Source organism: Macaca nemestrina, chromosome 4 (genome assembly GCF_043159975.1).
Source record: "Macaca nemestrina isolate mMacNem1 chromosome 4, mMacNem.hap1, whole genome shotgun sequence".
Taxonomy (NCBI): Eukaryota; Metazoa; Chordata; class Mammalia; order Primates; family Cercopithecidae; genus Macaca; species Macaca nemestrina.
Genome location: NC_092128.1, coordinates 94548900 through 94574468, shown reverse-complemented (window position 1 = coordinate 94574468; position 25569 = coordinate 94548900). Strand labels below are relative to the sequence as shown.

Genomic DNA, 25569 nt, shown 5'->3' with positions numbered 1-25569 from the left:
TGAATGTGAAGGCATAGGACATTACTGTAGTACTGTACTACAGTAGAACCCTACTCCAGACTTTATAAACACTGTAAACTCAGGTTACATTAAATTTATAAAAATATTTTTCTTTTTTCAATAATAAATTAACCTTAGCTAACTGTAATTTTTTTGACTTTATAAACTTTTAATTTTTTAAGTTTTTGATTCATCTGTAATAACATTTAGCTTAAAACACAAGCACGTTGTACAGTTACACAAAAATATTTTCTTTTCTTTTTATTTTATTTTCTTTTTTGGAGACAGGGTCTCCCTGTTACTCCGGTTGAGTGCAGTAGTGCAATCACAGCTCACTGCAGCCTCAACCTCCTGGGCTCAGGTGATCCTCCCACCTCACTCTCCCAAGTAGCTGAGACCACAAGTGTGCACCACCATGCCTGGCTAATTTTTCTATTTTCTGTAGAGATGGCATTTTGTCACGTTGCCCAGACTGCTCTTGAACTCCTGGGCTCAAGCAATCTGCCCAGCTAAGCCTCCCAAAGTGCTGGGATTACAGGTATGAGCCACTGCACCAGGCCTATTTTCTTTTTTATATTCTTATTCTATAAGCCTTTATCTATTTTTTAATTTTTTTTTAACTTTTTAAAATTATTTGTTAAAAACTAAGATACAAACACACACATTTGCCTAGGCCTCCACAGGGTCAAGATCATCAGTACCAGTATCTTTCACCTCCACATCCTGTCCCACTAGAAAGCCTTCGGGGCAATAACACTCAGGGCACTATCATCTCCTATGAGAACAATGCCTTCTTCCAGAATACCTCCGAAAGGACCTGCCCGAGGGTGTTTTCATAAGGAAAAAGTGTACGCAGTAAAATAATAAGAGGTATAGTAAATACATAAACCCATAACATAGTCATTTATCATCATCAAGTATCATGTACTGTACATAATTGTATGTGGTAGACTGTCACACATCTGGTAGCACAATAGGTTTGTTAATACCAGGGTCACCACAAACACAGGAGTGATACATTGTGCTTTGAGGACACAATGGCTATGACATCACTAGGCGATGGGAATTTTTCAGCCTGATTACCATCTTCTGGAACTACCTTTGTACGTGAGGCCCATTATTGACTGAAACAGCCTCTTGCAGTGTATGCCTGTACCTGCATTTACTACGGTAGGAAAATACACCATGCCCTGAGAATCCTGGGCCCACACTCCCTCAGACCTACATGGTTGTGGGGGTGTGTGGAGTAAAGAGGTCAGGAGGAGAACCAAGTCAAGGTATAAATATGGCACATCTTCCTAAAGCTCAATTTTCTTCAGAGATTTAGAGAGGAAAATTATGTATATGTATGGTATAAAAACAAAGTTGAACATAAAGCTGCCCCTGCCTGCAGGCATCTGACATGGTTTTTTTTTTTTTTTTTTTGAAACGGAGTCTTGCTCTGTCACCCAGGCTGGAGTGCAGTAGTGTGATCTCCGCTCACTGCAAGCTCCGCCTCCTGGGTTCACGCTCTTCTCCTGCCTCAGCCTCCCCAGTAGCTGGGACTACAGGCGCCCACTACCACACCCGGCTAATTTTTTTTTAATATATATTTTTAGTAGAGACAGGGTTTCACCGTGTTAGCCAGGATGGTCTGGATCTCCTGACCTCGTGATCCGCCCACCTCGGCCTCCCAAAGTGCTGAGATTACAGGAGCGAGCCACCGCGCCCAGCCGACGTGCTTATTTTTTATGAATGAAATGTCAACATCTAGTCTGGCTAGTGAAAAGATTCGGGAAGGAGAGGGTCATTATTGATGATGGAATGATGGAATGAATGGTGTTTAATGCAACATGTTCATGAATTTTTAAGATTAAGTAACACTATTTATTTATTTATTTATTTATTTATTTATTTATTTATTTATTTTAGAGACAGGGTCTTGCTCTCTTGCTCAGGCTGGAGTGCAGTGGCGCAATAACAGTTCTCCGCATCCGCAACCTGGGCTCAAGGAATGCTCCGGCCTCAGCATCCCGAGTATCTGGGACTACACATGCAGGTCGACACAGCTGGCTAATTTTTTTTGTAAAGACTAGATTTTGCCATGTTGCCTAGGCTGGTCTCAAACTTCTGGGCTCAATCAATCCTACCGCCTCTACTCCCAAAGTGCTAAAATTAAAACCGCATGCATCCAGACAATGAAATACTCTTCAAAATTGTGAGTGTGCTGCAGACAATTTCAGGTTTTGACCCCATCCCCTACTCTTCCCAACCCCAATCAGGCTGGTGGTCACTCCCCTTTGCCTTAGGGTATTTTGCAGTGGAAAAGTTTAAGAAGTATTGAATCCCTATGGATTTTCAGAAACACTGAATGGGGGCTGAAACCAAAAGGGATATTTGTGTATACTTTAAATGTAGAGAAAATTTAACTAATCAGAACACAGCATCTCTCCATTCTAGAGTCTGTCCTTTCTGCTGCACCACAGCCTCTCCCCAACAACTCCTGCAAAAAGAAACCCACGCACAAATCCTCACGCCTCCAAGCATTCTGAGTCAGCAAAGCTTTATTTGCACTGATGATAATGTGCACTATACATGGACATATCCATCTACCCTGACATCTAACAAACCAGGCTGGGCACATCTGAGGATACAAAGATGAGTGTGGTGTTATCCCTACCCTGGAGAAATTCACAGGCATGTGAGGAATCCAGCTGTCAATTTTTAAAAGATTTTATAATGTGATAAATTCATTAAAAAGCCACAAAGTGCTGCGGGAGCAGAGAGGGGAAAAAAAAAAATTCCTTCTCTACAAGGGCAGGGTAGTCACGGAAGATTTCTCAGATGAATCAGCATTGGGGGCTCCACACTTCCGGGTTTTTGCAGCAGCAAAGTGAGCCTCCTGGGTAGAATCAGATGTGCCCTAGAAATTCCTCTGCCAAGCTGATTCTTCCTCACACCCCTCCCTCACTCCAGCCCTAACTGCTCCCATTGCCTACACTTCCCTCACAGCCTATTTTCCTAACTTTTAAATTATATTATCATTGCAAAAGTATTTATTGAACATCTTCCCTGTGAAAGGCTGCCCTTGCATAGCTTTTAGTCTAACATTTAATACTCCCAAGACACATATTTTCTACTCCTACTTTACTCATTGAGGCCGACAGAGGATAAATTACTTGCCCAAAGTCATGGCCAGGATGTGGCTGTGCTGGGTTTCAGACCCAGATCAGTCTACACTCTTTCCGCTGCACCCACTGTTTCCCTTGGTTATAAAGCTGCCCTTGCCTGTGGGCATTTGACATGCTTATTTTTATAAATGAAATGCCAGCACCTAGTCAACATCTAATAAAAAGATTCAGGAAGGAGAGGAGAGGGTGATTTTTTATATTAGAATGGATTTTTTAAATTTTTTCTACTTTTACATGTTTCAAAAAAATTTCATCTCCATCCCTTTGTGGTTCAAGAGCGTGATGATTGGGTTTTCACGCTAATGTGTGAGAAGTGCCTCCCTCAAATCTTGTTTGACTCGACTTTAGCAAATTATGTCTGAAGTGAAAAAAAAATTATCTTAGTTTGAGAATGTATTATTTATAAATCAGAAATTGTGCATTATTTATTTATTTCTACTGAAAGAAGCAGTGCTATGCATAAGGAGATAACAGAGAAACCCAAATTAGGAGACGGGTAGGGAGAAAGCAGTGCAGAGTAAGAGAGAAAAAAAAAATCAGAGATATAAAGTGAGCATAAAGTGAGGCAGCTTAAAGGAAAAGGTCACACAGCCCAATCTTGATGTCCTTTGAAATCTAAAGACTCAGAAACAGTATCTAGAAAATGCTGATCTAAAGCCACGTGGGCATCCGACCACAAACCACATCTGGGAAATGTCAGAGAAGCAACGTCCTCAAACCCTGAGTGCAAATGGCTCAACCAAGCAACCCCTCAGCGAGTGAAACTCTGAGTTCACAATACACAGTCATGCTCAAAAGAGTGCCCAGCAGCAGGGTTCTGCCCTTCCATGAGGTGGAGAAAGAGCTTTCATTTGTGTCTGTGGTCCTGTCAGCTCCTCCCAGCTTGGATGCAAAGCCAAAGCTGGTAACATGCTGCCCCACCCTGCTATACCCACCAGGCCCAGGGTGAGATTAGCGTTAGAGCGAGGGTGTGTGACTGGCCAAAGGAGAATGACAAAAGTCAACAAGCCAGGGGTCCAAACAGGAAAACACCCTCCCCTTGTGAAATCTCTGCCTTCTGTTATGTGCCTGAGGATGATCAGAGGCAGCACTTCCACTGCCACTTTGTCAGAGAACATTTCTCAGGGCAGGTCTGCCGGGGCTTTCTGCTGGACTCCTCCTGCTCTGACTCAGGTGGCTCAAGAAGCCATCTCAAACTAAAGACCTGCTGATAGGGGAAGCTAAATCTGATGTTTCAAACCCTCTTGGATTTCTACTCTATTTCTGTGAGGTCCTTTTCAAATCCATATGGGTTCATTAAATGCTCCCATAGACCTATGTGAGGAGGAAAAAATTAGTAAGGCAAACAAGCCACATCATTCTTTCTTCCGTAGCTGCCATATCAAAGGGCTGGTGGATGTAGTCATAGTTGCCATTTCCCAGGAGCTGATTATCACAGAGGAAAAGGATTTTATTTAAGGCAAAAAAAATAAATAAATAAAAGCCAGCAAATTTACCAATTTTATGTTTCTAGGAAGCAGCAAATGCCAGGGGCTGGATGCAGATAAGATGATCTGAAACTAAAAGTGCATCAGGGATAGCCTATCTCCCAGTCCATTTCTAAAATTCCGTGTACTGATAAAGAATTGTCAGTTGAAGAAAACCTCAGCCTTGCACCTGTGCAAAAGGGAAAGGGAGCCAGTAGTCAAAACGAAAATCAGATCAGAAAGTATCAGCAACATTCCAGGAAGAAAGTTGAGAGAAAAAGAAAATGTTACACACACACACACACACACACACACACACACACACACACACACACACACACATACTGCATCAGGGAGTAGTCCTGCTGGTCAAAACAGATGCATAGCTCTGAGGTATGATTAATCCTTGCTTCTGTAACCTCAGCAATGCAAAGGCTGTTTTCCACCCAAACCCTGGAGAGTCTGTCAAAATGAGTTAGACTGGATCTCCTGATCCAGTTCTCCTGTTATACAGTTGAGAAAAGTAACATGCCACAAATGCAGAGTGCTCAGGACACTGACAAGAGCCCTCCACACGTGGCAGCTTCTGTCCCTGCTCGGTGGCAGTTACAAGCAAACGTTTTCATATTTCTAGGAATGCTTCTTACACAGAAGGTGAAATCCATCCTTCTCAACAGTCATGACCCTGAGAAAATGAGCCTAAGCTGTCAGATCTACCTGTGACCTGAAGTCCACAGGGACCATCTTCGTGCTCTCACTCTGCCCGAGGGTCTCACAAGCAGCCTGTGTCTCTCTTCTTGCCCTCTAAGTGACTTTCTTCATAGCAATGACTGCTTCTCAGGAAGAGCCCATTGTCTTCTCTTCTTATTTTCTGTATGCTTCTCTTCCATGTAGCTCACTTTCCCATGGCAGATGCACTATGGGAAAGCAATCGTATGAAAAAACACCTCGGCACAGCACAGTTTCCCCAAGACGGGGCTATCCCAGAGCACAGGGAGGACCCACAACAGAGGAGGTATCATTTTAGAATAGTACCTGTGTTCATTCAAACTGGCCTATCACAGGGTCTGAAATTCTACCATTAATGATGATTTCAGAGTCAAATGTGCCCTTATAAAATAAAATAAAATACTACAAATAGAAAACACTGAAAGTAGTTACTAGTACAAAGCAATTGATTTTCTCAGCTATTGGATGATTGTGTGGGAATCTGATAGAGGAAAGAACAGGCTAGACATTGGAGACTTGGAAGGGTGGGAGGTAGGGAGGAGGTGAGGGATAAGAAAGTACTTCATGGGTAAAACGTACATTTGATTCAGGTGATGGATACACTGAATGCCCAGACCTCACGACTGTGCAATACATTCCTGTAATAAAACTGCACTTGTATCCCTTAATTTAATACAAATAATTTTTTTTAAAAGAACAAAAAAACACTCTTAGAACTTCTACAGCAACCCAGGAAATCCCTGTTCCAGTCCAGCTCCTCCCAACTGTTCTGCCCTGGTGCTCCAGGGGTTCATGAGATGAGGCTGTAAGTATCCTGATAGGCAGCATCAACTTTGCATAGGTTTTATGTTTAAATACAACACTAAACTCTCATCAGCCTGGCATGTCCATTGTTGCTCATCACTGGCCTTTAGCTCCTGGCCATTTCCCAGTTAAAATCAGTAGTGCCCTTCCCGGAAAACTTCATTTTCCTTCCAGCCACTCTCTGACAAATATCTTTTATCTTCCTTTCTCTCTCTCCTGCCTTCCTCCCTCCTCTCCCCTCCTTCTTTCTACTAACCATTCTCCAAACTTCCTCTCCTTTATTAGGCAAAACTGGGATGAGTTACACTGTCAAACATACCACATGAAGCATCAGCTCAAACGGATTTCCAGTGAATTAAGAAAAACTTAGATATAACATTTCTTGTGTTTCCACTGAGCTCATAAAAGCCCAGGTTTCAGTCTGAAAACATGGCAGATAGTAAGACGTTGGAACTGAACTGACTGCCTAAGTATGGCACTGAGCTCTGGCAGTATGGGGACAGGGTGGAAAATGCATGCGCTTCAGAGGCTGCTGGCCTAGGGAGTCAGAAACAACTGGACTCAAATACCAGCTCCACCTGAATAGCTATACAACTTTGGACAAGTTGTTCGGTCTTTCTGAACCTCAGTTTTCTCATCTCTAAAATGCAATAACATTTTTTCAGAGTTGTGAGTACTAAATGAGTCAATAAACATAAAATAATAAATTAAATGAATGTAAATACAGTCTTTTTTAAAAAATTGGTTTCCTCTCTTCTTCCTGATCAAGGTATCATTAGTTTCTTTTGATTCTGAGAGCAGAGAGCTGGTTCCAGTTCCATTTCTATAATCCTGGGATTTCAATCAAAAGTGTAGCTTCTTATATGGGCACTGGATATCTTGGGCTGTAGCAAGATGAAACCAATGTCAAATAAAGGACATGGCATCAGATGAAAACTTCTGCTCAAGCTCCGTATCACACCTCTCCCTATCTTTACTTCTTTAAAAAAAAAAAAAAAAAAAAAAGTGTATTTCAATGAATAAAACCAGCCTAAAATCACCTCTTCTCTAAAGCTATGTTTGATCCATTCTTCCCACTGATTGATTCATTCAAAACTAGCATCCCTCCATATATAGAGGACTAGTTCCAGCCCCTCTACTCCTGCCAACCCCACATATACCAAAATCCTCACATATTCAAGTCCCACAGTTGGCCCTGTAGAGCCCGAGTACAGAAAAAAACAGCCTGCAGCCATTAAAAAGAATGAGATCTACAGGGTGCGGTGGCTCACACGTGTAATCCCAGCACTTTGGGAGGCCGAGGTGGGCGGATTGCCTGAGGTTGGGAGTTCGAGACCAGTCTGGCCAACATGGTGAAACTCCATCTCTACTAAAAATCCAAAAATTTAGCCAGGCATTGTGGCATGCGCCTGTAATCCCAGCTACTCGGGAGGCTTAGGCAGGGGAATTGCTTCAGGCAGGGAGGTGGAGGTTGCAGTGAGCCGAGATCACGCCACTGCACTCCAGCCTGGGCAACAAAGCGAGACTCCATCTCAAAAAAAAAAAAAAAAAAGAACGTGATCGTGTCCTTTGCAGGGACATGGATAAAGCTAGAGGCCATTATGTTTAGCAAATTAACACAGGAACAGAAAACCAAATACCGCATGTTCTCACTTATAAGTGGGAGCTAAACGATGAGAACACATGGATACACAGAGGGGAACAACACACACTGGGGTCTTTCAGAGAGTGGAGGTTGGGAGGAGGGAGAAGATCAGGAAAAATAACTAATGGGTACTAGGCTTAATACCTGGGTGATGAAATAATCTCTACCCCTCAAAAAAACCCATGACACAAGTTTACCTATGAAACAAACCTGCACTTGTACTCCTGAACTTAAAAGTTAAATAAAATAAATAAAAAGAAAAAAGAAGCCATCCATATTCTTGGGTTTTGAGATGAAGAGTTTATGGATGCTTATATTCAAGTATAGTATCTACTTTTTTTTAACTCCATGAATACTGTCTTCCATCTGCATTTGGTTGAAAAAAATCCACGTAGAAGTGGACCCACACTGTTGAAATCCATGTTGTTCAAGGGTCAACTGTAATGGAATGCCCTCTGTCCCCATTAGAGAACATGGATTAAATGGTGAGAAAAAAAGAGAGACATGAGCCCTGCCTTCCAGGAGTAATTACGTATTTACGGATAGACCTCTTCCACTAGACTCCAGAGTCAGGGCCCAGGATTCTACATTCCAAGCTTGGCATACAGTGTTCAAAGAAAAATTTTGAATGAATGAATGATTGGTTGATTTCAACATTTCATAAAAGTCATGCTTTTCTAAAAAGGAGAAATCAGATCTGGTTTAACTATGTTTTTACTTTTAAAAATCAGTATCTTTATTTCTGGTACATCTTTAGTTGATTGGCTTCTATCTTAGTCTACTTAGGCTGCAATAACAAAATACCACAGGGATTTATTTCTCACAGCTCTGGAGGCTGAGAAATACAAAATCAAAGTACCAGCCAATTCAGTTCCCCAGTGAGGGAATGCTTCCTGGTTTACAGATAGCTGCCTTCTTTCTTGCTGTATCCTCGCATATGGACAGAGACAGAGCTCTGGCTTCTCGTTTTCTTCTTATCAGGACACTAATCCCATTATAGAGGCCCCACCCTCATGATCTCATCTAAACTTAATTACCTTCCAAAGGCCCCATGGCCAAATGCCATCACATTGGGGGTTGGGGCTCCAACATACGAATTTGAGGAAACTCAGACATTCAGTACATAACAGCTACAATCTTCCTTTACACAACACAGGGAAACTAGAAGTTTCTAGGGGAGATTTTAACTAGTTTGTTTAAAATCAATTTAAAAAGAAAAGAGAGGTTTCCAGGGACAAAAATTATGTTTCATGGAAAAATCAGAGCCAGGAGTGGTGGATTCTAACACCAGCTCTGCAACAAGCTATGTTAGACTTTGGTCAAGTTACTTCACTTCCTTATTCCTGAAAGAGGAGCTGGACTGATGATCCTTGGGCTCCACTCCAGTTCTGCCATGCTGGGGTTCTCATGGGTATCTACCCTTAAAGATTCTTTTTTAATTCGAGGGTCGCTATTGTTACCTTTCCTCACTAATCTCTGAAACAAACTGAATAGAATCCCACAAACAATAATGATGGCTGTTTTCATTCAAGACTGCCCCATCCATCAGGGAAATAATTGCCCTCCACTCCCCTGACCCCACCCACATGTTACCACCAACATGTGTTGCCACCCCACCAACATGTGTTTAGTTGAAAAGAAAAAAACAGAAACCAAATTGAAGCTCTTTCAGAGGGTACTTTGAACTAGAAAAAATACCTAATTCCACTTATACAGGAGATGCTTAAGAGTTTACAGATGCTTCTATTCAAGCATAGTATCTATTTTTTTTAACTCAACACCAAAACCATACAACTCAATTTTTAAAAAGACGGACACTGATGTAATGCTGCAATTGATATACACTGTATGTTTTATTTTGAATTCTGCAAATGTGTGATTGCAGTCAAGAAAGATATACCCACAGAATCTTCAAAGAACAGAAAGCCCCTGGTTGAAGATCTACTACATAAAATATTCATGTTACTAGTTCAGGTTTCCTCTCTGTGTTTCTCCAAGATAGCCTTAATCTCAACTGGGGATTTTAATGGAGGTAGACTGTTAAAAAAAATTAAAAGGAGCCCTCTCTGTCCCCCTGCTGTTTTCTATTAGCAGTGCATTACATTGTATTATTTTCCAATGTTTACTTAAAAGAGCTAATAAATATTAGATGGATACCTCAGCTAACAAGAATGGTGACCACAAAATATTGAACAGCTGAAGATTAGAATTTGAACAAAAAAAGTTTACAGAAGCCATACTTCTGTGCATTGTGCATGTAGGCATCCCAGCCCCCATTGATTACAGTATATACTGTGAAATCACATAGGAAAGCAAAGCAGATTTATTCTTTTTGCACTGAACCCTACAGTTACTTCCTTTTTGCTGGTAGATTGTGACTCTGCAGTTTTAAGTGTGAACTATGAAATCAATAATAAAATTACAAATCAGCAGGCAAAGTGCATATCAATAAAATTGTCCATTCTTGAGCATCTACCACCTGGCCAATCCAGGGCCTTAGGCCTCCACATGTACTGCTTCATACAAGTCTCACAGCACTGTAAAAAGGCAGCATTATCTCCATTTTACAGGTGAGAGATCTAAGAGAGGTCAGGCAACTTCTCCAAGGTCACACAGTTGGTAAATAACAGACACCCAGTTCTGGTGGATTCCTAAACTCATGTTTGCTCCTCTACACTATGAACAGGGAGCACAGGTGCCATAGAAGGCACTGAAGGATAGAAAGACACCCTCTCCTATGGATTGAATTGTGCCCCCTCAAAAGTCATATAGTGAAGGCCCAACAAGATTGTATCTGGAGATAGGGCCTCTATGGAGGTAATTAAGATTAAATGAGGTCACAGAGTGGGGTTCTAACCCAATAGGATTATCATCCTAATAAGGAAAATCAGAGTTTGCTCTCTTATCTCTCCAGGGAATGTACAAGGAAGAGGTCATGTGGGCACACAGTGAAATGGCAGAAGATTACACATTTGAATTGTGGCTAGCGAAACTGAGATGTGCTGTAAGTGTAACCACTAGAGTTCAGTCTTAGTATTAAAAAAAAAGAATATAAAATACTTTATTAATAATATTTATATTGATTACATGTTAAAATAACATTTTTGATACATGAGGTTAAATAAAATGTATTATTATATTTAGTTTCACCTATTTCTTTTTTTTAATGTAGCTACTAGAAAATTTAGAATTACATATGTGGCTCCCATTATATGCGGATTGGACAGCACTAATCAAGAATATATAGTTAACAGGAAGAAAATTAGATTTCAGGATGACCTAAGTACAGAAGCTCCTCTATTTATAAGCAGATCAGATTCTGAAAGGCTGGTTCTAAGTCCGTGTGTTGTGACTTCTAAGTGAGGTTGTCAATTGGTCCTCTTGGAAACAGATGCCAAGAAGGTGTTAGAAATGCAAAAGATGTATTGGAGATAATGCCAGCGAAAGATAAAAGAAAACCTTCAGTCTATGGTGTAGGGCTGACTCCTATACAAGGAGAAGGGAGAGGAAGGAGAAGAGGGTAGCAGGAGGCTCAGACTACAGTGCAGCTCTTAGGAAGTTCTGGCCAGGCCAGTAGGGAGCTCTGGCAAGCCCTTGCATCACTCCTGATGCTGCCTGGGAATCAGATGGACTCAACTCTAAATCTTAATCAGATATTGAAGGCACCTGCAACTATGGGCTATCAACTTACTGCACTCATTGTGGCCAGTTCTCTTAAAGAAAGATCTGATAGGCACACCTCCACAGTCACCACAATGAGCAAGTGGGCTTTCACTTTGCACTCCTCAGATAGTTTCCAATAAATAGGAAATATCTGCCCCATCCCCAAAATTTCCTGTCTCAATATACCTCCATTCATCCAGTGGGTTGTTAATCTGACTAAAAACTAGGAGTCATCTTTGATTCCTTTCCTTTGCCCGCACTAATCATCATCAATAAGTCCTGTCCCACTGCATTCAAAATGTATCCTGAATCTTACCAATACCACCTTCATCACAGTAACTCTAGTTCAAGTCATTTTCTCTCTCACTTGAGTTACTCAGTAAACTCCTAATTGGTTACTTATTTTAATGCTTGAAATCAACAGTCTGTTCTCCACAGAATAGCCAGAGCAATATTTTTAAACCGTAGATAGGATTATGTCACTTCTCTACCTAAAATCCGCCAGTGTCCTCCTGAATGACATAAAATTCAGACTCCGTGCCATCTAACATCTTGCCACATTACCAGGGAGCTCGTTAGAAAGACATCATCTTGGACCCCACCCCAGACCTAAAGAATCAGAGGAGAGCCCCAGATGACTGATGTGCACATACAAGTTTGAGACGCATCCTCTCCTACCAACCCCATCCTCAGTCATTACACATTAGCCACATGATCCCCCAGCTGTTCTTTGAACACACTAAGTACGTCCTATCTCTGGGCCTTTCCACTTGCTGTTCCTCCTGCTTGGAATACTCTTCCCCAAGATCTTCACACTCCTATTCACTGTCATCATTCGGTTCTTTTCTCACCTGCTCAAAGAAAATGTCTCTAATTACCCAAAATAATCCTCCCTCCATCTCAAGACATACTGTATCCCCTTTTTCGGCTTTATTTTTTTCATATCCAGAAGCATCTGAAATTTTTGTCTACTTATATATTGCCTGTCTCTCACATTAGGATGTAAGCTCCATATGAGCCACCACTTATTTTGTTCACTGTTATAATCCTGGTGCTTTCAAAGGTGCTTGGGATGTGGTAGGTGCTTAATTAATATTTTTTGAATGAATTACTTAGTAAAAAACTGAGTGCAGGCCAGGCTTGGTGGCTCATACCTGGAACTCCAGCACGTTGGGAGGCCAAGGCAGGAGGATTGCTTGAGCCCAGTAGTTCAAGGCCAGCCTGTGCAGCATGGAAAGATCCCATCTCTACAAAAAAAAAAAAAAATACAAAAATTAGGTGGGCATGGTGGTGCACAGCTGTAGCCCCAGCTAATCAGGAGGCTGAGATGGGAGGATCACTTGAGCCCTGGGCAACAGAGCAAGACGCTGTCTCAAAAGAAAATAAGAAAGAAGGAAGGAAGGAAAAAAGAAGGGAAGAAAGAAGGAAAATGCATGCATATGTGAATGTGCTTCTCTTTATTACAGATATGTGCTTTGTCAAAAACATGGAAAATTGCTGAAACAAGTTTCTGCCTACTTTTTTTTTTTTTTTGAGACTCACTCATAGAGTCTTACTCTGTCGCCCAGGCTGGAGTGCAGTGGCTCAGTCTCAGCTCACTGCAACCTCTGCCTCCCGGGTTCAAGTGATTTTCCTGCCTCAGCCTCCCGAGTAGCTGGGATTACAGGCATGCACTATCACACCTGGCTAATTTTTGTGTTTTCAGTAGAGATGAGGTTTCACCATGTTGGTCAGGCTGGTCTCAAACTCCTGACCTCAAGTGATTGCCCACCTCAGCCTCCCAAAGTGCTATCTGCCTACTCTTTAACTATCTCTGCAAATGTTGTATATGATGCCTTAGCCACTACAGAACCCCAAATTTTCATTTCACTACAGTACATCCAAAAAGGCTTTAAATCTATGGAATAATTCATGATTTATGAGGATAAAGTCTTAGAAGAACTGTTACATGTTGAGCCTCTAAATTCCTCAACAAAATCCCAGCCTTCACGTGATTTAATATTATGCTAATATGCATACAACATGGATGTTGGCCTCTGGTCACAGGTAAGTTTTTCCATTTATCCAGCCCTTAATGATTATTTTATTATTGAACAGTATTATAGTTGAAAATCTTAAAGACACAAAAGGCCTTACAATGAAAAGGCCTCTCCCTCCCAATTTTGTCCTCCCTGTTGCCCTCCCCAACTGCACCTAATGCTACCTATTTCTTATAGAGATATTCTACACATATAAAAGAGAATCTTTTTGTATGTATTTTTATTCTTTTTCTTACAGAAATGGTAACATATTATTAATGTTCTGCATCTTGATCTTGCTTAGCTTAACAAATTAACATGACGGCTATTCAATATCAATACATAAAGAGCATCCTCGTTTTTTTAGATGTTCGTAGTTTTCATTGTATGGATCTATCATCATTACTTATCTGGTCCCCTTTTGTTGGGCAATCAGTTTGTTTGTAGGCTTTTTATCTATTACAGAGAAAGTCACAGTGAATAGCTTTGTGCATGAATTATTTCACAAAGGCCTACTTACCTACTTTTGTCCATTGCACAGGGATGACATTTGCATGTTGCAGAATTTGTTCTTGGACCTTCAAAATCAATCCTACCATTAAACAGTGCTCATATATACCTCTTTTCTTGGCATTTCATTGTTTTTCTTCTTTGCTTTCATCTTCATCCTAATTGCATTCCTCTGTTAACTAGCACTGTCAACATTCTTTCTGTTTTGCACTTAAGAAACATGACAGCCAGGTGTGGTGGCTCATGCCAGTAATCCCAGCACTTTGGGAGGCCGAGGCAGATGGATCACCAGAGGTCAGGAGTTCAAGACCAGGCTGGGCAACACGGTGAAACCCCATCTCTACTAAAAACACAAAAATTAGCCAGGCATGGTGGCATGCACTTGTAATTCCAGCTACTGGGGAGGCTGAGGTAGGAGAACCGCTTGAACCTGGGAGACGGAGACTGCAGTGAGCTGAGTCATGCCATTGCACTCTATCCTGGGCAACAAGAGTGAAACTTGGTATCAAAAATAAAAAAAAAAAAGAAAGAGAAGAAAGAAACATGACAAAGCTAATAATATTCGTGTTCAACTTCAAAACCAGGTATAAAGACCAGCAGACATGCTGAACACTGATAAGTAATGTAGTGACTACACACAACAACTGCTTCATTATCCATCTGTTGAAGGAGGTCAGGGATTATATACTTTGGCTCTGGAGTGCAGCTATGTTCCTAATCTGTGATATTCAAGTAACACTTTGGGTAAAGGAGCTTCTATAGCAATAATAAGGACTACATCTTCTTCATAGTAAAGCCCCTACATTCTCAGAGCCTGTCTATGATTGGTTTATAGGCAACTCTAATGAGTAACATTCTCTTGAGCTTTCTCACCAGAAAATTAAGAGTAGCACATAATTGCCGGGTGCAGTGGCTCAAGCCTGTAATCCCAGCACTTTGGGAGGCCGAGACGGGCGGATCACGAGGTCAGGAGATCGAGACCATCCTGGCTAACACGGTGAAACCCCGTCTCTATTAAGAAATACAAAAAACTAGCCGGGCGAGGCGGCGGGCGCCTGTAGTCCCAGCTACTCGGGAGGCTGAGGCTGGAGAATGGCGTGAACCCGGGAGGCGGAGCTTGCAGTGAGCTGAGATCCGGCCACTGCACTCCAGCCTGGGTGACAGAGCGAGACTCCGTCTCAAAAAAAAAAAAAAAAAAAAAAGAGTAGCACATAATAAAGCTAGAACCATACACTAATAACAGCCAGAAGTGATGCTTTACAGTGAAGGTGAAGCATCTAAACCATGAAAACATAAAATAACTCCAAGACCATTTACTGTAGAAGAAATAGCCCTATGCAAGTAAAATGCTCCTGAGGGTGCTACTTACCATATTATAGCACAGTAGCTGATGAACCAGAGTCACTAAAACACTAAATTATGCTTACTCTTTTTAAAAAGGCAGAAAATAACAAAATGAACAACAAAACACAAAACACGAAACAAGAAACACGAAAGTATTTTGTCTACTTCCAAAAAATAGGAAATACCTTGAGAAGGATTTTCTCATTATTATTTCATTCAATCACGAATCACTTTGGATAGACATTATAATTCTCATGTTATAGACATGATCCAGAGAACTTAAAGAATTACCCATCTACTAAAATTTAGGTCTAAATGATTCCAATGTCCTCACTTTTTACCACAATAGCACACTGATATGGTTTGGATCTGTGTCCCTGCCCTAATCTCATGACCAATTGTAATCCCGTGTTGGAGGGGGGACCTGGTGAGAGGTGATTGGATCGGGGAGCAATTTCTCATGGTTTAACACTGCCCCTCTTAGTGCTGTCATCATGATAGTGAGTTCTCACAAAATCTGGCTGTTTAAAAGTGTATGGCACTTCTCTCCACCTTCCTCCTGCTCTGGGCATGTGGGGTGTTTGCTCCCCGTTTCCCTTTCTCCATGATTGTAAGTTCCCTGAAGCCTCCTCAGAAGCTGAACAGATGCCAGCATCATGCTTCCTGCACAGTCTGCAGAACTAAGAACTAATTAAATCTTTTTTTAATAAATCACCTAGTCTCTGGTATTTCTTCATAGCAGCATGAGAATAAACTAATACAAAAAATTGATACTGAACAGTGGGGCACTGCTTTAAAGATATCTGAAAATGTGGACATGGCTTTGCGACTGGACAACAGGCAGAAGTTGGAAGAGTGGGGAGGTCTTAGTAGACAGGAAGATAAGGGGAAATTTGGAACTTTTACTACAGACTTGTTACAATAAATTGTTGTGACCAAGATGCTGATAGTGATATGGACAACGAAGTCCAGGCTGAGGAGGTCACAAATGGAAATGAGGAATTTACTGGGAATTGGAGTAAAGGTCACTTTTGCTATGCCTTAGCAAAGAGCCTGGCTGCACTGTGTGTCTGGCTCTAGAGATCTGTAGAATTTTGAGTTTGAGAGTGATGATTTAGGATATCTGGCAGAATAAATTTCTAAGCAGCAAAGGGTTCAAAAATTGACTTGGCTGCTTCTAACAACCTATGTTCATATGCATGAACAAAGAAATGATCTGAAACTGTAACTTATATTTAAAAAGGAAACAGAGTAAAAATTTGAAAAATTTGGAAAATTTCCAGCCTGGCCATGTGGGAGAAAAGAAAAGCCAATTTTCTGGGAAGGAATTCAAGCAGGCTACAGAAATTTGCATAACTAAAAGAAAGGCAAGTGTTGATAACCAAGACAATGGGGACAAGGTCTTGAAGGTATTTCAGAGGCCTTCATGGCAACCCCTCTCATGACAGGCCTGGAGGCAAAGGTTTCATGGGCCAGGCCTAGGGCTCCTCTGCCCTTCGTAGCATCAAGACACTGCTCCCTGCATCCCAGTCACTCCAGCTTCAGCTGTGACTCAAAGGGGCCAAGGTACAGCTCAGGCCACTGCCCCAAAGGATGCAATCTGTAAGTCTTGGTGGCTTCCTGTGGGTGTACAGAGTGTAAGAATTGAGGTCTGGGAGCCACTGACTAGATTTCAGGGGATGTATGAAATAGCCTGGATATCCAGGCAGAAGCCTGATGCAGGGGTGGAGCCCACATGGAGAACCTCTACTAGGGCAGTGCAGAGGGGACATGTGGGGTTGGAGCCCCCAAACAGAGCCCCAACGGGGGCACTGCCTAGTGGAGTTGTGAGAAGAGGGCCACAATCCTCCAGACCCCAGAATGGTAGAGCCACCAACAGCTTGCACCATGTGCCTGCAAAACCTTCAAGCACTCAACACCAGCCCATGAGAGAAGCTGTGGGGGCTGACCCCTATAAAGCCACAGGGGCAGAGCTGCCCAAGGCCTTGGGAACCCACTCCTCACACCAGTGTGTCCTGGATATGGGACATGGAGTCAAAGGAGATTATTTTGGAGTTTTAAGGTTTAATGACTGCCCTGATGTGTTTCAAACTTGCTTAAGATCTGTAGCCCCTTTCTTTTGGCTGACTTCTCCCTTTTGGAATGGAAGTATTTGCCCAATGCCTATATCCCCATTGTACTTTGGAAGTAACTAACTTGTTTTTTATTTTACAGGCTCATCGGTGGAAGGGACTAGCCTTGTCTCAGATGAGACTTTGGACTTTGGATTTTTGAGTTAATGCTGGAATGAGTTAGAACTTTGGGGGACTGTTGGGAAGGTATGATCGTATTTTGCAATGTGAGAAAAACGAGAGATTTGGGAAGGGACAGGGTAGAATAATATGGTTTGGATCTCTGTCCCCACTCAAATCTCATGTTAAATTGTAGTACCCAATGTTGGAGGTGGGCCTGGTGGAAGGTGACTGGATCATGGGGGTGGATCCTTCATGAATAGTTTAGCACCATCTTCTTGGTGCTGTTCCTGTGACAGAGAGTGAGTTTTCCTAAGATCTGGTTGTTTAAAAGTGTGTGGCACTTCCAGCTCTACCCCCCTTCCTCCTGCTCTGGCCATGTGAGATGCTCAATCCTCCTTTGCCTTCTGCCATGAATGTAAGTTTCCTGAGGCCTCCCCAGACTCTGAGCAGATGCCAGCATCATGCTTCCTGTACAGCCTGCAGAACCATGAGCCTATTAAACCTCTTTTCTTTATAAATCACCCAGTCTCAGGTATTTCTTTATAGCAGTGCAAGAACAGACTAATACACATACATTGTCTCTCTTGCCATGCTCACTGTTACATTGTGGATGAAACTGCTGTGAACTAACCCAGGAACTTAAATCCCTGTTTATAACACCATTTCTGTGGGGAAAATGGTGTCCCTGGTCAAATAACCTACATATAAACTTTAAAAGCCTAGCTTATTCACCCCTTGTGTTCTTCCTGTGGTACATTTGTTACTCCTTAAAGATCTACCTAGCACAATGCATATAAAAGAAAAGGTTCCACAAATAAGGGTTTGTAACTACTTTCCCATGTCTTTTTACCATCCATTTACTGCTATGTTACTATCCATTTAAACTCTTGTTTTGGGTAGATCCTTATAATTTTCTAATATTTGGTGTAAGTGTTCTTTTTATGGACATAAGATATCTTCATCAAGTATGTGTTATATATACAATGGATAAAAGCATTTTCTTTCTTAGATTTACTGGCAGAAGTTTTTCACCTAAAATAGTGCCAGACACACAGTAGGTGCTTTAACAATTGCTGATCAGTAAGTGTATAAATTAATGAGTATAGACTGTGGCTTACAAAAGGCAACTCAACTTTGGCAAACTGGTTAGCGTGGGAGATCAGAATCTGGACATAGACCAATTCACTGAAAATCAATTCACTGAATGGGCAATTTGTCAATGTTACACCAAATCTGAAACAAATTGTTGAATTAACCATCTGACAAATTAATCACTTGGTAAACTGATGTTGACAAACTAGTTATTAGGTAAATTGGCCACTTGAAAAATCAGCCACTGTTTTTAAAGCACTTCTTGAGCAACAACTGATGCTTGCCTTTTAAAAGCAGGGATTTAGCCTGGACTGCCTCTGTGGAAATGTTCATCTGATCAAGGATATATCAAAGTCCATCTATTTAAGTTCTCCTCTCCTCCACCTAGATGACCCTTCTCTTCCCTATTTTCTGTTCTTCCACTCCTCTAGCTACTGCCTCCTGTCATAATTAATCTCCATTTCTCCTATCTGTAGTATATGCCTCCATCATTCCTGTCAGGTCTACACCTCTGGGCACAAAATGTTAAATGTTTATGTCCTTTCTGCTGTCACTCCTACTTACCCTAGTTCTGCCAAAACTCGCCTTCTACATTGTGAATGTTTTGAGGCAAACATTTGTAGAGAGGAAAAAAAGTATGTCTCAATAAAATACTATGCACTGTCTAGAGGATATATCTCCAGGTCATCTGATTCTAGCCTTTCATTCCTGAGTACTGTCTACATACATCACACTGTGCCAGATTATCTGATTTTAGCCTTGTTCATTATCTTAGAGCTGTTTTACAACTATGTATAAGTATGTCTACTCTTTGAATTCTCTTTCCAACTAGTTATAATATCTGCCTAGTCCCTTCATTGAATGAGCTAAGTAAAGTCTTCAACACATGTTCATTTTCATACCTGTATAAGAATCATTTCACCCTTTTTCGAAAATTATCTTTTAACACATTCCTTTTTCCTACAGCCTACTCATATTTGCACAGTATTAAGAGCATTATCACAGTCTATAGTCTTGAATTACAAGCCAGGGTACCTTGGTTCACTGGTGACCTTTGACCAATTACTCCCGGTGCTTATGGTTTCTTCTTTGACTTTATTTTTATTATAATTTATTATAATGAAAACATTGACAAATAGTTGACTCTTAGCTATTTTTAAGAGCTTTATTGACATATAATTTATATACCATAGAGTGTACTATCTAATGGTTTTTAGCCTAGAGCTGTATAACCATAGACACAAATCAATTTTAGTATATTCTTATCACTCCAAAAAGAAACCCCATATGGATTAGCAGTAATTCTTCATTTACCCCTGTCCCCCACTTCCCTGGCAACTACTAATATACTTTCCATTGCTATGAATTTACCTATTCCGGATATTTCATATGAGTAAAATTATACTATCTGTGGTCTTTGTAACTGGCTTCTTTCACTTAGCATGTTTTCAAGGTTATTCCATGTTGCAGCATGTATCAGTACTTGATTTATTTTTATAACCAAATTATATTCCATTATATGGATAGACCACATTTTATCTATTCATTTGTCAGTTGATGGACATTTAGATTGGTCTACTTTTTAGCTATTATGAATAATTCTGATATGAATGAGCATTCACAGACAAGTGTGTGTGTGTGTGTGTGTGTGTGTGTGTGTGCACGCGCTTTTATTTATCTTGGGTATACTATGAACTGGGTATAGACTATGGGTCTCATGGTGCATTTCACCTTTTTAGGAACTGTCAGAATGTTTTCCGAGACAACTGCACCATTTTACATTCCCTCCAGAAATGTGTGAGGGTTCTCATTTCTCCATGTCTTTGCCAACACTTGCTATCTTTTTTATTGTAGCCATTTTGGTAGGTGTGTCATAACTTAGGCTTTAAAGTTTACATGATTGATTTCATTTTCCTTAATTTTCACAATTTTTTCATTGCTAATTATTTTCATTGCAACCACAGCTTTCTAAATACCCTGTAGAAAGTTTTTTGAGGGGAAGGTAGAATGTATGTCTTATGGAAATCATTAGTGACTACTCATCCTACCTTTCTTACTCCTTTCCTGACTATCCATGAAGATACTATCATTCTCTAGTACCATTATCTATAGAGGCTCCATGTCATCTAACTTAATGTAAGAGGGTGAGAGAAGCTGGTCTCATGTTCATTCCTAACACCATTTTTGAACCATGTAATTGACACACATATCTCATTTCTTGATACAGAAACCATTCTTGTATATGACTCTCCTCAAATGACCATTGCTATTGCTTATCACCATATGGAAAATACTATTAGTTATCCTCCAGGACTCATTCTCTCCTACTTCCCTTATTAATAGAATACACAGTTTCATCTGGCCACATAGTAACCCAGGTAAAAAACACAATCTCAGTCTCTCTTGCACATGACCACTCACCTGTCCTCCTATGGCCACATGACTGGGGATTATGTGTACAACTTCTGAAACACTGTGTTACAAGGAAAAAATATACCTTTCCCTTATTTATCTTCTTTAACAAATGTAGACATAAAGATGGTGAGCCATCTTTGACCATGCAGATGAGGGCATAAGCTACAGATGGCTGGGCAGCAAGAGAGGAGTTTCAGTCCCTGACACCATGAAATTTCATTGCATCTTTAAACTATTTATTTATGTTCAGATTGCTATGTGAAAGACAATAAACCTCTGTCCGATTTAAGTCACTGTTATTTTGGGTCTATGTTATGGCAGCCAAATCTGGGCCTGAGTAATACATCCTGTCACCATAACTCACCCCCCACACACTTCCTAGCTACTTTCAAACTTCCCAGATAATGGTTTTGCTCACCACTCCATCTTTTACAGACCACTTTAGTGATCACATACCCACCTCTGTTGGTGAGGTCCTTTACCCTTGATATTTCTCAGCCTCTCTTATTCAACAGACTCTGCACTTCCATTTCATATCAGTACAGTACCAGCATATGCCAACCTTAATCAGCTCCTTATCACTTCTTGTAGTGTTTATATTTACCTTTTATGTAGCACAATCCTGAAAATACCATTTCCCCTTTTGAGTTATGGCTGTTTTCTTTCATTCCCTCCTAAACATTTCAAAACAACAACCTACAAATGATATCCCTCACTTTTCTCCATATACTTCCTGTATTAATCATGATTCTTCAGAGAAATAACCCAAAATATAAATATAGAAATAGATAAAGATATACATCTATCTAGATCTACAGAGAGAAAGATTGGTTTTAAGGACTTAGCTCACATGATTGTGAAGGCTAGAAAGTCCAAAACTGAAGGATAGGCTGGCAGGCTAGAGACAGACTGCAGTTAAAGTCTGAAGGCAATTCAGCGTGCAAAATCCCCTCTTCTCGTCTTTTTTTTTTATTAAGGTCTTCAACTGATCAGATGAGGCCTACTCACATTATGGATGGTAATCTGCATTACCTAAAGTCTTCTAATTTAAGTGTTAAACTTATCTAAAGAATACCTTTAAAGAAACATCTAAAATAATGTTTGATCAAATATCTGGAGACCATGACCTAAGCTGACCATCATACTCTCCCCCTTTAATTCCATTAAATCTCATTTCTGTTCCTTCAGCACTATAGAAATTGTGCACAACCCCAGAATTAAGTTGGAGATTGTAAAACCCTAAATGAATCCAAAATTTTTTGGTATATAACCTTTTTCTGGTGAAAGAGTCCATCAAATTCTCCACAGATTAAAAACCACCATCCTAATAACTGAACCCAGTAGTCTTTCCCATCCTCCTCCTCCTTAACCCATCTGTGACCTCTTGTACTCCCGGTGGTTGTTTAAGACGCCAATAAGAAGAGAGTTTGCAGAGCAAAAGAAGCTATCATCAGAGTGAACAGGCAACACACAGAATGGGAGAAAATTTTGGCAATCTATCCCTCTGACAAAGGGCTAATATCCAGAATCTACAAAGAACGTAAACAAATTTACAAGAAAAAAACAAACAACCCCATCAAAAAGTGGGCAAAGGATATGAATAGACACTTCTCACAAGAAGACATTTCTGCAGCCAACAAACATGAAAAAAAAAGCTCATCACTGGTCATTAGAGAAATGAAAATCAAAGCCACAATGAGATACCATCTCATGCCAGTTAGAATGGTGATCATTAAAAAGTCAGGAAACAACAGGTGCTGGAGAGGATGTGGAGAAACAGAAACACTTTTACACTGTTGGTGGGACTGTAAACTAGTTCAACCATTGTGGAAGACAGTGTGGCAATTCCTCAAGGATCTAGAACCAGAAATACCATTTGACCCAGCAATCTCATTACTGGGTATATACCCAAAGGGTTATAAATCATTCTACTATAAAGACACATGCACATGTATGTTTATTGCAGCACTGTTCACAACAGCAAAGATTGGAACCAACCCAACTGCCCGTCAATGATAGACTGGATAAAGAAAATGTGGAACATACACACTATGGAATACTATGCAGCCATAAAAAAGGATGAGTTCATGTCCTTTGCGGGGACATGGATGAAGCTGGAAACCATCACTCTCAGCAAACTAACACAAGAACAGAAAACCAAACACCACATGTTCTCACTTACAAGTGGGAGTTAAACAATGAGAACACATGGACACAGGGAGGGGAACATCACACACTGGGGCCTGTTGGGCAGTGAGGGGCTAGGGGAGGGATAGCATTAGGAGAAATACCTGACGTAGATGATGGGTTGATGGGTGCAGCAAACCACCATGGCACGTGTATACCTATATAACAAACCTGCACGTTCAGTACATGTATCCCAGAACTTAAAGTATAATTAAAAAGATGCTTTTAAAAAAAAAAAAATCTAATAAGGTCCAATTAACTGTTCAAATCACTTCAATTTGATTTCTGTCACTGGAAACCAAAGGAGTCCTGACTAACCCTCCTAGGGTTAGTTTCTTAGTCCACTGATCCTTTTGCTATATATTTTCTCTGGGACGTTTTTTCCCTGCTCTCATAGCTTTAATCCTACCTCTGAGACAATAGTTTAGAAAGATCTTGGGTGGTGGAGCATTTGGACCTCAGTTGATGTTCCAGCTCTGCCACTCTGCACCTGAGCAAGTTTACTTAATCTCTGAATCCCTAGTCTTCATCTATAAAGTGGAGTCAATCAAATCTACTTTATAGAATGAATCATGTTTCTCTCTCCACCTTCCTTTTCTAAGCAGACAACTCCCAGGACAAGGCCTTCAGTTTCACTTATCTATCCATACTCAAGTTCAGCCTTTCTCTCTGCCTGCCAAGTATTTCCATTGAGACCCTATGCCATTACATGTTTAGCCTGCCTAAAGGTAAGGCTATGACCTCCTCAAAATCACTTCCGCCTCCTCCTACTGCTCCTCTCCATGGTATCACTGTCCTCCAAAGCAAATCTTCTTTGACTCCTGTCTCTCCCTCAACTTCCTTACTCAACCAGGCACCATGCCGTCTTATTCTATCCTTTGGGATGTGTCCCTTCCTTTTCATCTCCATGACACCATTATAATCTACATCCTAATTACTTCAAGCCTAAACTGTTGTCTCTTGAGCCCTTTTAAAGTGGGACCTCAAAGACTGCAGGATTAAAAACAGACTCTCTAGCATGGTATTCGAGGCTATGCATGATTCCAACTCATGATCTTCCTTCAGAAACCTCCTACTTTAATCAAATTAGTTTTTAACTTATCCAAAACACACCTGGTGCCCACTCCTCCACATCATAATATGGTTCATCATTCCACCCTCTATGAACACTTCCCACTCCTCTCTAACTACCCTACCCCTTTCTATCCTTTGAGATCCATCCAAATTACCATCTACTCTGAAAAGCCATCCTTGATGATCCAGCCTAAAGCAAACTCTTCATCCTCTGAAGGCAATTTAGCCTCAACATAATTGTATTCATCAGGGTCCCAGCAGGAAACAGATGACACACTATAATTAGGATAATTAGAGGAGAGTTTAATAAAGGACATTTTATAAAGGTGTGAACAAGAAAACCAACTGTCAAGAGTCAAGGCCTTCTGTGTGAGGGATACAGACAGTCACCAGCAACCATGCAGACAGGAAAACTGGGAGTTAAGTAACCCAACTTTGCTCGCCTTCCTCCCTCTAATTTCTTACCATTATTCTCTATTAAATTCAACCAGGCGCCAGAGGTTAGAGAAACCCATTGATATAATCAGCTTCCACAGCACAGAGCAAAGAGTGGAAGAGTAGAACATGGATCTAAAGGAATAAAGATACTTAGCATAGTAGACTACAGTACAAGTTCTCTAGTCCCTCCTATGAAATTATATCAAAAATATTTTTAAACAATTTATTCTTAAATCCATCCAAAACAAAATGGATTAGAGAGTAGATAGATAAAGCAAATATGATAAAGCAAGTATGGTAACATGTCAATCATAGAATTTAGAGTTGGGTATATTAGTGTTTACTACAAAATTCAACTTCATAGTATAATTAAAATTTTTCATAATTTAATACTTGGGAAAAATGTGTTTTTAAAAAGCAGTGAATACTTTGCTGTGAAGCATGTTTCAAAAAGTATAAAAATTTTTAAAAAGAAGCAGTGAAACTTTCCTACCATACACTATCTTTTCCTCCATACTCTTTATATCTTAAATGTAGCTTCGTATCTGTTTGTCATAACCAGGCTACTGAAACCTGACAAGTACAATTATTTGGAAAGGACCAGGAAACAAAATATTTGACATGTAGTAGTTGTCATTTAACATTATGTAAATGTTTCTTCCACAACAGATATCCTAGTTCCATTAAATCAGCTTTCCTCTAGTCTTAAAACCTCAGGAAAGATAGAGATAATAGAGATAGAGAGATATAGATAGAGATGGAGACCGAGATAGAGATAGA

The 25569-nt window shown here is 40.5% G+C and overlaps 1 protein-coding gene, 1 long non-coding RNA gene and 1 other non-coding gene across 4 annotated transcripts in view; 2 read left to right on the top strand and 1 right to left on the bottom strand.

Moving 5' to 3' along the window:
- The window catches only part of LOC105475697 (serine/threonine kinase 31), a 297831-nt gene that overhangs the window by 118829 nt on the left and 153433 nt on the right, over positions 1 to 25569 (bottom strand). The window lies entirely within an intron of this gene.
- Positions 1008 to 14108, top strand: LOC105475699 (uncharacterized). 2 transcript variants are annotated; one of them, XR_011622237.1, is made up of 5 exons: positions 1008 to 1254; positions 1912 to 2197; positions 10729 to 10818; positions 13353 to 13523; positions 14037 to 14108. It is a non-coding gene; the product is annotated as an uncharacterized lncRNA (long non-coding RNA). The 2 variants fall into 2 exon arrangements; XR_011622236.1 differs by having other exon boundaries at positions 1008 to 1277.
- Positions 3429 to 3534, top strand: LOC112425578 (small nucleolar RNA U13). Its single transcript, XR_003016697.2, has one exon. It is a non-coding gene; the product is annotated as a small nucleolar RNA U13 (small nucleolar RNA).